Genomic DNA, 16,154 nt, shown 5'->3' with positions numbered 1-16,154 from the left:
GTATCATACACTCCAAAAGGTAAGTGCTTGCACTTGAATAAACTGTTGCTCTGTTGAGACAAATTGTTTAGGCGTTCCTCTACTAATATTTACAGTTGCTGTGCCATACTCAGTTTCTGGGGAATGTATAAAAAATGTTTGAATTTGTGACCTCAAAAAGAGTACTATATTTTCTGTGCAGATAATATAACATATGTCATTCTGTGTCTGAGAACTTGTCAGGATGTATTTAACTAGTTTTTCAATATCTGCTTCCACTTTGTGCTTTACATCATAGACGACTTGTGTCAGGTCGGCAATGCTCTCTGGCACAGCCACGCCTAGCCAAGTGAAAGAAGTTTGTCAGCAAAGCTACTGTTACTGTAATTTGTGTGGATGATGTTGTCATAAGACATGAACAAACTATGAAGACTGTAAGTTTCTGCAACACAGCTGTGCTCACACCAGAGATCAAGGAGTTCTAAAGGAAAAATTACCACAACAAACCATACGCAGTTAAACTTCAAATACTTCCACACATCCCATTGTTTCTGAACCAATAAACAATAAATGTATGTATAGATGTTTTTTGTTGTATGGGGGGGGGGGGGGGGGGGGGGGTTAAAGCCAGTGTGATTGGGACACACCATTTTAGCTGAAATATGGGATGGTCAGCAGGCCTAACTGAAACATCCACTATACTGACACCAGCTACACCAAACAACAAAGCCACATTATAAAGCTCCTTTTTAGCCTTATAAAATGAAGCTTTTACAGATGGTGGCAGTAAGAAACAGAAGTGGAAATATTCGTCTTAATATAGTAGCTTGTTCTTCCCCCTAGTTTGACTTGGCATGAGTTGGGTCAGAATAATGTTCACTGTGTGAACTGAACTGTGTTCTTGGCTATAGATAGCTATACGAAATGAGTATTGTACCTTACCGAACCTGGGTTTTGTAGTTGTTCCAATGACCATGACATTCACTTTTGTACGTCGCTTTGGATAAAAGCGTCTGCTAAATAAGTGTAATGTAATGGTAAAGCTGTGGACACTTTGCGAACGCATTAAATTTAATCTTGAGACAGTAAGTCACATGTTCAGGAGTTCAATGCACTGTTCCCATGTGCAATATGCATAACGTACCAGATGCCCTCATCAAAAAACAGCAGCTAATTATTTCTGCAGCTTTGTGTGAGCAGGGAGGGAAGGGGGTTCAGGAACACACTACCCACCCCCCCCCCCCCCCCCCCCCCCCCGCCCCGCAGAAATACAGCATCTTGGGACGGGCACGCGCCTCTTAGTCAGCATTGATGTGCGGGCTTTTGCAGAACAGTCCAACAGCTGCTCTCGCAATCTAAACAGGACAACCGCGCTCAAGACCGAGAGCAAGTTTCCCCGGTTCAAAGCCCAAGCAGCAGTAAGACAAGAAGAGGTCTGCGCATTCGTCTCAACACAGGAGCACAGTACGTTACAGACATGCTAATAGCACTTATACTCTGTAGTTATTGGTTACATAATCTATAGGGGTAGATATATATATACTGTATATAATGAAATAGAGATGTTTTTTGTCCAATTAGCTGACACTCTTATCTAGGATAGCTTCTTGGTCCATTGTGACATGATACACAAAGTACACCCATCACAGGAACTGCAAGAGCAAGGGCAGGGGCACAGAACAGGAAGAGAAGCATTCAGGTGGAGAACAACATTAGGCAAGACTAATACACACAAACGCACATAAGCATTGTTCATTTGAGGATAAATGTCTACACAATCGTGGGATTTCGTATCCGTTCCCTGAGAAACAAACAGGGGGCTCCTCACGGGGTGTAACAGGGTGGGGTTTTCCTCCCTGTCACCTCACCGCCCGACCGACTAACCTGGGAAATCCAACCTTTCCTGTCTGGCTGGGTCCCTGTATCAATCACAGGGCGGAGAGGGCTGAGGGCCGTTTACCCAGACTGCACTGCGGTTTCTGCAGTTAGCGAGGCAAAGGAGGAAGAGCCTGTCAGATCTATAACTGACGACGGCTGAGGGGGTACGAAGCTTGCATGGGGGAACTTGTGTCGTGAGCCCGCCACATAGAACTGATTTGCTGTAGAGGTGTCCTTACCCAATATGATTCAGATTCATGATTCAGGTTTTACACTGTAAATTTACACCGCTGGATATATTTGCCTAATTTAGGACAAATATCTTACTCTAGGGTCCACCAACGGAAGAATGTCAGATCCGAAACCACAACTATGGAGTTATGTACCAGTTTCTCAACTTTGCTGCTTGTAATAGCTTTTAACTGCCACTGTAAGATAAGAATAAATCATTTGTTTAAGAAAGAAAAAAAGTAGCTTGTGATTAGGATTTATGCGATAAAGGGTCTACTTTCCTAAAATAACAAACAAAATTCTGTTTGTTTTCTTGGGTAGGATGTCCAACTAACCTTATGTGCTGTACACCTCCGTACTTTGTGACCACTCCTTACCACACTATACCTATACCAGGGCAAAAATGACAAACACAGGTTTGATATGTAAAAGAGTAGTTCACAGACAGTCTGAAGGGAAACAAAGTCCACGGTTCAAGGCAGCTCCACAACCTTGAGCTGACTTCATGTGTCATTTGTCACTGTGAAATAAACAAACAACATAATAAAAGGAAACCATGGCTCTGTTATGATGATCCCAGCATCCCTCCCTATCCTGTACACGTTTTCTCTCTCTGCCGCTGTGTGCCTGTTCTTTCCAAAGGTCAGTCCAGGCTCCTCTTTGCTCCCTCTAGTGGTGGAATGAGTTAAATACCACCACCACCACCAGGACAACAGCTCCCATTCTGCAGACAGAAACTGATGTCCACTTAAATCTGAAGTCCAAAAGTCGTGAATCACTACCTTGCACCTTGAGGGCAGAATACCTTTCTGTAAATGCATGCCAGCTTTTCCAAATCTATAGGATTTCCTGTCTCTGACAGACCTGTACTATTTATTTAACAGTATTATATATTTGTTTTACACGTTTTCAAATTGTGCTTGTTTATGCTCTGCTAACACAAATTAATGCTTAACATTGACATTTAATATTCATATGCTTAAATTAGCAGTAACAGTACCTGAATGCTCTAGGTAACCAAATACATTTTGTAGACAAGAAGTGGGTTTGCACTGAAAAAACAATGGCGCACAGGGAACTGTGATTGCAGTCTGCTTCTATGATTGGGAAAAATGCCAACAACAGCTAATATGCTTCCAGAAACAAGCACTCAGACACGAGACTCATGGCATGGCAGCATAAGGAGAGAGACACAAACATGCAATACTGCGTCACATGACACAATGGCCGTTTGAGTAAAATAAAGTAAAATTTAAAAAAGTACCATTCATGCGTTCCCCGTGAAATATCAGATACACATTCAGCTTATTGAGTAGCCAGCAGATGTCGAGCGAGTAATACAGTGGCTATACAGTCTGAATTCCTGCGTGTGTGATAGCAATTAATGGCACATGGATTGTAGTTCAAACCCCAGAGTAACAAGCACTCTAGCAGGGCAGAATCAAGAGTCCTGTAGCTTCCCAGCTGTCCCAGCTGACCTTAAAACCAGGTGGTGATCAGTGCAGATCCAGATGGAAAAAGCCAACAACAACCTGTTTACTCTGGGGCAGTTAAAAAAAAAAAAATTCCATACAGGTTTATTAGTCTTGGCTTTGGCTTTTTTGCTTTTAAGAATGAATTCATTCAAAATGTTTCCTTTGTTCGATGATGGCGTTACATATTGGCAGTTGTACGTTTTGCAGTTGTGCAATTTTGTCTTCAATGGAAACATCTTAATTTTTTTTATCAAAATATATATATATTTACACTTTGTTACTGTGACATCATAAATGTCGAGTGAAATCACAGCTGGCTTGTACTTGGGCAATATTTGCATTCAAATGCTCCTTTTTCTGTTCCTCCTTTCTGCATTAATAGTACGGAGCGCATGACTGTGCAGGTGGAACCGTGGCACGCGGGGTCAGAGCCAACGCTTCCTGGTACTGATACCCAGGGATTTACGGGTCTGGATCCAGCGCAGTTCTGGGTCAGCTGGACGCAGCCTGTGCCAAAGCCAGCTTAGAGCACTGCCGCTCACCACACCCTGGGCGAGGGCCGCGGCCGGGAGCCGTTTGCCTTAAATCTAGCGCATTGACAGGCTTCGCTTTCACAACCCAAAGGGCACAGGGAGCGATGAGCCCCCCTGCCCGTCCCACCCCGTCCCCGGCGTGGAACACGTATGTGCGTGCGGGGTCTGCAGACGTTGGGTGTGTATTAGGGGCGATGGCGTGAGAGGTGGGGGTGGGGGGGGGGCGAGGGTTGGCTGGAACAGTCTGTCCCATTGGGCAGCCATTACAGCAGAGCATCACGCCGCCGGAGCGTGTGTACCCCTGGGCAGGTATTTTTAGGAGCGGACCAATGGATGGCAGCGCCTCTTCAGAAGCCAAGCCCTCAAAACAGGACACCCCCCTCCTGAGGTACTGGGAATAGTCATGCCCCCCCCCCTCCAATACCGCAATGCAAGTCATCTTGAAGCATCCCAAAGAACAAAATAAGGCATTAAAGGGAAGGAGGCGGAATGGCCGAACGGGCTCGGGTTTCACTCAGACGGGGCACGGCCCTGTCAAAATAGGCCCTCGGCGTGGCGACGGGGCCCGGGGCCATCAACCTGACAACCCCCCCCCACCCCCCTCGCCCCCCCCCGCCGAGCCCGCATTCCGCCCCGATTATTTTTAGGCGTGGCATTTAAAGCTGGCAGCGCGACAGCTCCCAGGCAATCCGCAGCATTTCCTGTTCCTGTGATGGAGACGGGGCTAAAAATACGGTGTCATCAACCGTTCCCTTTCTTTCCTATCAACTCGTCTTTTCATAAAACGCCTCTTTGCTGCGTTGTTCATCGCCTCCACGAGAGAGGGAAGGACCGGGGGGGGGGGGGGTGGAGGGGGGGGGGGGGTCAGGTCAGCTGTGCGGTTTTTATTATTGAGATTTTAGGGCCGTTTACAGCCGTGTTCCGCACGATATACGCAAATGAACGCAACCCAGCGCTGAGCACACAAAATGGCGAAGGGACAAATTAGCTATCTAGTGGCTTGCCCTAATGAACGGTGGTTTATTCCTTAATGTAGACACGTGACAATATGTCTCAACTTTATTCAGAAAAGGTTTCCTTAGCACTTTATCTACTGCTGTGCAATAGCTTATTCTTCATTACATTATTTGTTTTTGCGAGAGGAGGACAATGGTGTACTGGAAACAGGGGAGTTGATATTATAATATCCTGCTATGCCCAAATTAGTCACAAAATAATATGGAGAGTGGACCAAATGAATAAGTCAACGTGATGATGAAAACACTTCAGGCATCTCTGCTGAGGTGGAATTTTCAATGATGAATATGTATTGTTTATGAAATATAATCAGCAATGTGTCTGCTTAACCAGTTTCATACAAAGCCACACTATTATGGCTTTTCTGGTTAATGGGAACAGTGAGTTTTTTTCACCTGTCATCACTTTAACGTCTGTGATGAATGATGATCATTTAGAATGTGTGCAATAGGGAACAAGTTTAAGCCCCTCAAAACCTGGTTGATAATTCCTGTAATTATCCAGGACGGAGTGTGGCACAGTGGGTAAGGAACTGCGCTTGTAACCGAAAGGTCGCAGGTTCGATTCCCGGGTAAGGACACTGCCGTTGTACCCTTGAGCAAGGTACTTAACCTGCATTGCTTCAGTATATATCCAGCTGTATAAATGGATACAATGTAAAGTGCTATGTAAAAGTTGTGTAAGTCGCTCTGGATAAGAGCGTCTGCTAAATGCCTGTAATGTAATTAAATTCATTATATTTAATTAAAATATATCCAACCAAATATATATATATATATATATTAGCAATACAGCCACTGTGCATCACTTAAAAGCGTGTGGAAATAAACAGCCCCTGTTGCTACGGACCAGGCTGTGATGGTTAACTGCGTCCAAAATATTGCAGATTCTTGAATAAGTGCCTGATTTTCTGGTTCAGGAGAGAAGTATTTGTTGACAGCCTGTTTCCTACTGACAGCGTTTCTTCCTGCAAGATTAATTACTGATAATGAGAGTTAGTGTCTTTCCTCTGTGTTCAGAAAAATATACTGTAACGACCTCCCCTTGAAAGTGTTGAGTTTGTAGGTAATTCATACAAAAGTGCAAAACAATTGTTAAAAGTCACAACTTAAAAATACATAAGTAACATAACTGTACGTCAATTTACAAACTGATTTAAAAAAATGAAATTAAGATTATAACCTTTACAGCAAAAAGCACACATTTATAAAGTGTGCTCGTTCCTAAGCAATGTTTTGAGCAGTGTTCTGGCATCTGTGAGTGTTTTTCTCAATATCACCTCAGCCAAAGCTGCCACACTCATGCATGTCCCCGATTTATTTTGTCGTGTCATTATTCAGTCACTCAGTGAAACTATAAAAAACTCACATCGCCACATATCAAAGCTAATATTAATTGCCGAAAGATAAATTGTATCGACTTTTTTTCCACGCGGGGAAAAAAGTACACATGGCCTTTGAACCTGTTAGTGATCGCACAGAGAGCACCACCTGTGCAAGAGTATTCACAGTCAGATAAAATATAGGAATGTCAGTATTGGGCCCAAAATACCAGCCAGACAGACCCTTTCCATTTCAAATATTTTTTTTTTTTTTTTGGAAGTATACCTGACACAAAGCGTGTCCCCTCCTTCGTCTCTGGGAAACGGAAGTGGGAGCTGGCACAGAGCCCAACACGGGCACACGTCCATATGGAAAACCCGAATCCAGCACATAAATCACAATATACACACTGAAGGGCGGCTACAACCTTCAGCAAAAACCACGCTTCTGGCAAAGACAAAAAAATGACTTATAGAGCTACTGTCTCAGATACAGATGTTCGAGAGGAAGTTTGAGTGTTCTTTTTCGGCGAAGGCATTGCTGTGTCTGTAGACAAGCTTCCCTTTTTCCTGCTGGTTGAACAGAGCCCTGTCTGGGAACATCTGTGTGTGGTGTCTGGACACATTGCCGATAAGTCACCAAAGCAGACCGTCTCGTATACGTGAGCCGAGTCATGGCACGATTGTTTCTGTAAACATATGAAAGAGCCAGTAAACACATGGGGCAGGTCCGTTTACCTCTGTTACGATGGCTCTCAATGCTGCACGTATTTGTCACATCTAAAACGAGAAATAATTACACGAGAAATAATTACCACTAAGCTGCTGTCAATAAACAACCAAACAACAACAACAACAACAACAAAAAGGAAATTAAAACTGGCCATAATTACTTAACTGACAATGTAAATTACAACGTGTTGCAAGTTATGCATTCAGAAAGATGCCCACGATCTGTGATACCCCCCTTAACTTCTGAATTATAAAACTACTGGCAGTATTAGAACCATATGTCCTTTCTTGTCACAAATAATTTTGCCATTTATTTTTTCAAGAAATGGACCCTTGGAAACAAAAAAAGCTAAATGTTTTCATGTTTATGATAGCACAGATCGTTACTGTATACTGTGCATCGATACAATTGGAAAAATGTAATCTTTTCATGATAAAAAGACTATCACAAAATTTTACTGCAGCGGAATCCACACACACACTTTATATTATATAGACATGTAATATTACTTTATTACTTCATTTCATTTAATATTACTTTATTTCATTACCTGCCCGAAAATCTAAAATCTGTTTAACACCAAGACATTTCAAATTTGAATTATAGACACCGGATAAAATTCTCAAGGGAGAATTATTTGCTGGTATAATTATAATATTATTGTAAAATTGTGTATACCTATTTATGGACTATTACATTAGATCCAACACAATAAAATAACTTGATAAGAATACTTTATGCAATCAATGTTATTTCATAGTACAATTCATTATAAAGGCAAAATATATTTTTAAAAATATTTTTAAATAAGCTCATTCATCAATTATCTTTTGACAGGTTTGTATAACTATTTGTGGCTCTTGTTTATTGGCTAGTGATTCAGATAGACAGTTGCCGCAACAACATCACATAACAGTGTCAGATTTCAAAGGCTCAACGGCACGCAAACCTCTCATGTGTGCGTCCCTTTGAAGCCCACATCTAATATCAGATACAAACAATACCAGGTAAAAATAGAACCCACAAGATCAGGTATTAAGCTAAAACCATTGTTGAATCATTGGTCATTTCTATATGAAGGATTCTTTGTTCTTCCGTTGCTTCCAAAAAATATATATACATTACTTGGAAAATATACTAAAATAAAAATAGGAATTCCACAGATAGTCCAATGACATCCTTGCCAATACGGATTTATAAATGCAACAGGAATGGAGTAATTGGTATAGTTTTGAAATGTTACAAGAATGTTGCATTAGAGAGATCTGCATTTTTAAAACACACCCCATGTATTACAATTTCCCATTAAAACCCCATCACCTGCAATTCCACAACCTAAACACTGAAGCAAGAAAAAAGGCATTACAGCTATATTATTTTAAATACACACAACACACACATCTACCCCATCCCAACACAGGAGAGGTGTACAGTAGGCCACGTCAGAGTTCCCCAAACAGTGGATTCCACACTTTTAGGGATCCCTGCCAAACAATAGTTTCTGAACCAGTAGGTGGCATTCTTCCATTTGCCCTTACAGGCTGACCTGAGGCCTGCCGTGGTGGCAGGGACGGTGAAAGTGGCACCTGCGTTTCAACAAGATCCGGAATAATGGCGTTCTTCCCCACCACTGAAGCTCTCGTTTAAATGGCCCCAAGTCTCCCAACTGCTCTTTTCATAGTGTTAGGAAACCTTTTTTTTCTTTTTTTTTTAATAAAATTTTTTTTTTTTTTTAACAAAGCATTTTTAGCAAGCTGCTGAACACAGCCGTAAACTTGGCTCAACCCTCAGACTTACCGTTTCATAATCCTAACCATAATTGAAGCCATAGGTACCATTGGAAACTTAAGAAAACCCATTTCAAATTGATGAAAAACAAGGTAAATATCATGAATACAATAATACAAATGCAAAATAATATGTTTGAGGTCAGTTTAAAAAGAAATCCCTCTGGAAATTGTACTGTATCTAATACTTATATTAGATTGTACTGTAGGGGCGGGAATGAACAGATACTTTTTATTTTTGTTGATCTCTTCACTCTGGAAGTGAAAAGCAGCTAGATTGTTTGCCTTTTTTAAATTCCACTTTGTTGAACTGTAGGTTGACTTGCCAGTCACTCTTTGCTCTTGGTGTATATTAACCAGTAAAATGAGACTCAGAAATTCTAAATCATTTAACAGGAATAATGTTTTACAACTGTAAAACATTCCCTTGCCAGGCCATCTCCAAATATTAATGCATTTTCCACCGTCTTAATTTCATTAGTAATTAACTGAATTTCTTTTAGCAAAAAAAGTATTTTTTGTTAAACGTTCCAGTTGATTTGTGTCAGTGTAAGTGCTTGACAATGTGGCTTCTCATGACCTCCACACTGCTGCATCCCTTAGGGAAATATAATGCATTGCAATATATTGAAATAAAATATATTATCAAGATCATAAAATATATGACAAAACTTCACAATACTGTATATGGGGAAATACGCATGTAAATATAAGGCAGCTGATATGAAGGGAAACAAGCTGCTGGTATACCAAGCACTTTCAGTCTTGATATAAAGCTTTGCACTGAAGACAAATGACCACAAGAAAGTTAAACAGGGTTTGGAGACAGACAGCCTGGTTTTGCATATTACAGCATACAGAATTTTAAACCCCAGTCCTTGATCGTGAAAACATCCCCACAGTGGTTGCACTGAAGACTGCAAAGTCCAAGATGGATGATTTACAGATACAGCTGTGGATTAGACACAAATGCACCTGTCCACCCTTCCATCACGAGTCACCCCCTGACCAGCAATCCCCGTTCCAACCTGGGCTGGAATTCAACCCAGGTGACCTGGAGGTCAAAAAGGAGCATGTCTCATTGACAACCTCTCAAGCTAAGCCCTGTTCCTTCGCTATAAAACCCCATCTGTCTTATTGTTGACTGAACCCGCTAAGATTCCCCTCACACATTTTGCCTTTTTTATTTTTGCGACGGGGGTTACTGACTTTTAAAAGGGACAAAGTGAAGTGTGTCATTATTTGTTAACGGGAATATTTTGGGGTTGGACAAACCTTCATTACCTCACGAGTTTGAGCATGACGAACGCTTGAGATTTACATTCGGTAATTTTTTTATTTTTGGAAATAACAAAGACATTTCCCGGCTGATGCAGTTGGAAGTAAAAATCAACACTCATGTACACAGAAAAAACGATCACCACCAGTGAGACTGATAAACCGGTGCCATGGGGGGATGGTCTGATTTGGGTTGTCCCTAGAGAGGGGTCACAGGCCTGAGGATCAGGAGATCACAGTGCCGGGGGTCCTGCACCAAAATGGACCCCGGGGCACGGGGCAACTGCAGGGAGGTGCAGCATTATGGGACAGTCACTGTGGGGACGCATTTAACGTGTCATTCTTCACTGTTTGTAAGCAAGCCCAGAAAATGCAAGCAACAAAACACAGGCAATAAAACTCAAAATGGCAACAATATGCAGTCTATTTGTAAATTAAACATGCAGTATGTCGCTTTTAGATGACAACATAAGAGAATATAATTAAAAAAAATAATTTAAAGGAAATCTTTTAGAAAATACTGAAATTCATTTAAAACATAACTAGACGTTTGGAATAAAACCGAACATTATCCATCAACATAAATTCTAAGTTTTTTTTGGACTAAGCATGCTCAGTATTGTGGCATCGCATTCAGACCCTCTTCCATTAATGCACTCCTGTCACAAGCAAATCCCAGTCTTAAAAAGGGAATGGAGTTTGTCTTTAAAACAACAGCTGCATAAATGTAATGAGCAATTTTTATTTTGAGAATATATATATATATATATATATATATATATATATATAACATTACTGCGGCACAATCTGACCCAAAATGGGAACAGATAATATCTGCAGCATTTAGACGCACTGCAGCATTTAAAAGTTTGCGAGACAGTTTAGTTATCATTCAGAATGCAGTAGTTATTAAAAAAAACCTAAATCCACTTTGAATTTCTGAGTACCTCAAGCTACAGAAATATTTCAGAATACCAGAAAGTGGATCTCTCCATTTACTATTTGAATAAAATATATACTGTACATTGAGATGCTGTGTTATTTATGTTTTTTAAAATTAATTTATTTACAGAGTATTATTTATCAAAGAGTGCACGTGGCACATTATTCATTTTAGACTTCCTCAGTCAAATATTTTGACAAGATGATGGACCAACCCTTTTCTCTAGCCCTCCGTCAAGAAAAAGAGCAACCACTGACTGCTCTAGGGTCGAGCGTTTGAGTTTTATGGTATTTTTTTTCTCTCAGATTTTCCACGCACGCCACCGTTTGACTTCCCCCCTCCTCCTCCTCCTCCTCCCCCTCCTCCTCCTCCTCCTCCTCCTCCTCCCCCTCCTCCTCCTCCTCCTCCTCCTCCTCCGCAGCGTTTGTGCTTGCAGACCCCCGCAGAGGCTAAGCGAGGCCTGCTTTACTGCGTGTCTGTGGGCCGAAGGTCAGCACGCAGACCCCCGCCCGGCCTCGTCTGCTCACAGCGTTCAGTCGGGCATTCATCTGGCCTATTTACGCTGAAAAGAATCACTTCCCTCAGACCTGGAGAAAACCCTGGGAAATCCGGAATCGGCCCACAGATTCGGACCTGGCCTTGTTTAATAATTCTGATTTGAACGTTATTTAGTTCAGGCCTAAATGGAGCGGAGGACTCAATCAGGAATAGCAGCTTTGGTTAAAATAATTTTTAATTTTAATAATCAACTCTAATCTAATTTCTTTGTTTTACAATTTGTGTGTTTCTTTTTTACTCTCCATTCAAATGACTATGCCAGAGGCACAAGGTTTGGAAAGGGTGTATCGTTTTAAAAAAAAATTTTTTTTAAAGAAATAGTTGCAGATGTTAAAAAGGTTTCAGAGCTCAGCCCATGCATGACTAATCCAGCCCACTGCTCTCAAATAAGACTGGAGTCTTTAAATCTTTCAGCCACATCCTATACACTTTCTGAATCACTCATGTTAAAATGGTGGCAGTTTGATCTGGTAAGCAGAGTTCTTCAGCTGAAGAAAGGCTTGTCACTTGAACTACTCATGTACAAATGACAGACAGAACCAGCAAATTGATTTGAAAGTTGACCTGATTTTAAGCGACACACAAACAGAATACAATTAAATAATATATTAAAAACCCATGACATTCGCTGTGGTTTGAAAAGCAGAATTAAATCACACATGCATGGCATACATATAGTACCCCATTGTTACATATTAATAACTCATTATTAATTGTTATGAAATATATCTTACATACATAGTTATTATACCACTTAAAGGAAAAATAAAATAAAAATTTGTACTTTTATTATTTGTATAAGAGAATACAAACAGAGCACAAGAAGTGTTTAACATGATTTTAATAAATTATTCTCAATGACGTTCTTGGGAAGAACTCTGCTCCTGTTTAATGTGAAATGTATATGTGTACATTGGCATTCATGCTCTTGGCAACTTGTCATTATTGTCACAACTTTTAAATCATTCACATATACTCGTGTGGACATGTGCTAAGAAAATCAGCGTCAGTACGTATTTTAAGGATTTTAGTCTTTATCTTGAAAGACAAAGCGTACAAAGCTATTTCCTGGTCTCAGACTCCCAAATTTAATTGCGAAGTCTTTGTCGATGATGCACACGAGATGTTGGTGAAACTCTTGGTGGGTACTGCATTTCAGTGCAGAATCAAAAGTTCATCCTTAAGACTGCACCAAAATGCTCTAGTGCAGGGGCAGGCGGTGGACAGACTCTGGCATGTTTATGTATGCAAATCACCGCTTCCACGTTTGTGACGGCAATAAAAAATCTGCTAAACCCATCGCCGCGGACGTAATCAGCAACAGCTGCCGTGCGCATTCAGGGCCCAAGAAGCTTTTGATTTCAAGCGCTCTTGCAGAAGGAAAAAATGACAGAGTGAATATCGCACGCAGCGTCCATTTTCTGTTTTTTTTTTTGTGTGTTTTCTCCCCCACTTCGTGTGCGTGCGTGTATGTGTGTGTGTGTGCGTGTGCGTGTGCATGCGTGTCTGTGTGTGCGTGTGTGTGTCCATGTGTGTCTGTGTGTGCTTCCCTTCCGCAGATCCCACCACCGAACTGACCCGCAGGACTTCGAGTCGCCCATCTCCCGTGCGCTATAATTATGGCCGGGGTCCTGTTTCAGGGGACATGCTTACTTGAAAGCTTTTCTGTTCTATTGAAATGATATACTGCCCGTCTTCTGGCCCGTAGAACTAAACGGGAGATGAAAGGTTGAAGCTCAGAATGGATTTCTGTCAGAAACTCTGAGAACTGTGACATCACATGAGACCATGTGACACATTTAAGGGGGGGTCCTTTCTGGTCTCCTTAACACACAACAGTGCCTCTCACAAGAAAGTGACCTTAATTACAGTTTTAGCAAAGCATCAACATCGGCTTCATACTTCACACCATTTGATGCCGTTGATCCTATTCAGAACTTAATTTAAGGAAGACAAATCCAGTGGTGTTGCCCTGTAAGTTTGGAGCCTCACTTTCCTCAATTAAGATCTCATTTCCTGCAGATAATGGTGATGCGGACACAAGACAGAAAAAACACGATGCTTCAATGAATATAATTATGATTACTGTGATGATTTTATATGTTTATTTTTAGATTTTCAGTTTATTTTATATACTCCATTTCTCAAGTGGTTTGATTGCATGTTTCCATGAGAAAAAACTGCACGAATGCCTATTTGCAGACTTGTGCAGTGAAATCTAAGACATCTCATTCTCCGAATAGTTTTTGTTAAGCTTAAAACACACTGAAATGTACCCCATGGCCAGAGCTGTACACAGTGCTACTGCCCCAGAGAGGAACACTCTGAACATTGATCACCTGCACTACAGAAATAAACACCCTCATGTATTCACCTGCCAAACAACCCCCCACTCCTGTCCCCCCACACCCTGCCCACACGCAAAAAAAACCTGCAGCAAACCATAAACAATCCGTTTCAAAAAGGGGGGATGAGACGACGGCTGCCCATTGGACGAAGACGGCAGATATTGCTCCGCCCCCCCCCCCCCCCATACGCTTTGAAGACTCCGCCGGCGTTGCGTGCCTGACATTGAAGACGAGCCCCTTGAAGAAGGTGTGAATAACTCCCAGGAAGAGGAGATGGGAAAAGCAGCTTCAGTCTTCTCCGCCGTAGCCCCACGGCACGACTGGCTAGCTTACCGTTTCAGAGCCGCCGAACGGTAGGCGTAACAAGGTGCCTTCCTGACACGGCAACACATCGACGGGGAGGAGGTGCAAAGTCCTGTGTTTTACTTGAAATGCAAAAGCTTGATGCACCCCTGAGATTTCTTCTAAAGGCTCCTTTTTTGTAATGGCTGTCCACTAAGGACCTGTCTAATGAGCCTCCAATAGGGCCTCCTGAGGGGGGGGGGCGGGGGGCGGGGGATTCTGTTGAGACACTACAATGAGAGCAATGGCCACAGGGTTTAAATCACATGCACATATTTCAGTGGCGAGTGCTGCAGCCTCCACTCTGGGTCGAGAGCTATGCAGACAAGCACGTGATCTTCTACGAGGCACACACCGCAATTCACGAGTTGGGCTTCCACAGACATGATTGGAGGGCCTGCAGAGGTTGCAATGCGCCTGATTAACCCGTAGGAGTTGCTGTTGAGTGAAGAGATGCTGGAATAGTGGCCAGCTGAAACACTCTCATTGGTGACATCAGAGCCAACTGTGCTTCAGCTGCTGGCTACACAGCTGAAGGACAAAATGTACGTGCACTTTTTCTTTTTAGTGAAAAAAGTGCATATTTGTCTCAAATTTATGCAAAAAGTACTATATACAGAAAATATTTTTATATACAGACAAACTCTGATAGAGGAAACATATGCATCATAACTGAAGTACAGTAGCAGATGTCTTTCATTTACCTGTCAGGTCAGAGCAGGATACTGCCTCATGGTCCTGCTAAGGGACATGTTGGAGGTAATGTCATGAAAGTGTCAGACACAGACACTGAATTTACTGACAGTCAAGGGAATTTCCGATACTTTGCAGGTAAAACTGGCCTTGCTGTAAAAACAGTGGTCAGCTTAGAGCTTCCTTCAGTAGCAGAGTTGTTGGAGCCACTTGGCTAAGCAGACCATGATCGTGAGATCTGACTTCATCTGTAATGTGCCACAAGCTTCCTATACTTCCTCATCTTCACTTGCATGCGCACACACACTCACACAACGCAAATATCGATTCAATGGTTAGAAGCGGAATATGATGCAACAGGTTTTCAATCTGATCCAGCTCATGCATTAACACAGCGTATCGTCTCCATTCATATGTATTATTGCCTGTAAAATCAGCATACTGTACTGCTGACCCACCCATGAGTCAAACCTACACCAAACCCAAGATTGTAACTGACAAGAACAGGGGACCAATTTAGGCAAGACAAAGTGTATGTGTCATGAAAACTCTAAGAAAAGGAAATGGACGAAAACAATTACACAATCTCTGAAAGACACTTGACATAATACTTTTCTACGCACAATAGGAAAAACAGACATTATGAGCAAACCTCGTTTGGGCCTCTCGGCACTATAGATTTGATAGCTAGAACAGATGCTAAGAGATAAATTGCAGTTTAAAAACCTAGGTATGTACCAGTATACTTCATCCAGCATCGTGTTTTGTAAAGACAAAGTTTCAGAAAATGAATTAAGTTTTTAAATACCAGACCTGAAATGCCAAGCAAGAGGGAATGTTATTCTCTGCCTATTATTGTACAAGGCTATTTTTTCAACAGTTGCATGGATTTGGATCAGCATACAGCTCACAGGTCTGATTCCATCAAGCAACTGCCATACAGACTTTATATCAAACATCATCAATTTCACAGACAAGAAAGAAAATACTTCCTCTCAGAAACCTTTGCATAGCTAAACTTTCCTGATGGGAAACTTT

This window comes from Anguilla anguilla, chromosome 18, assembly GCF_013347855.1.
Source record: "Anguilla anguilla isolate fAngAng1 chromosome 18, fAngAng1.pri, whole genome shotgun sequence".
Taxonomy (NCBI): Eukaryota; Metazoa; Chordata; class Actinopteri; order Anguilliformes; family Anguillidae; genus Anguilla; species Anguilla anguilla.
The sequence above is the reverse complement of the archived record's forward strand: the minus strand, read 5'-3'. Positions refer to the sequence as shown.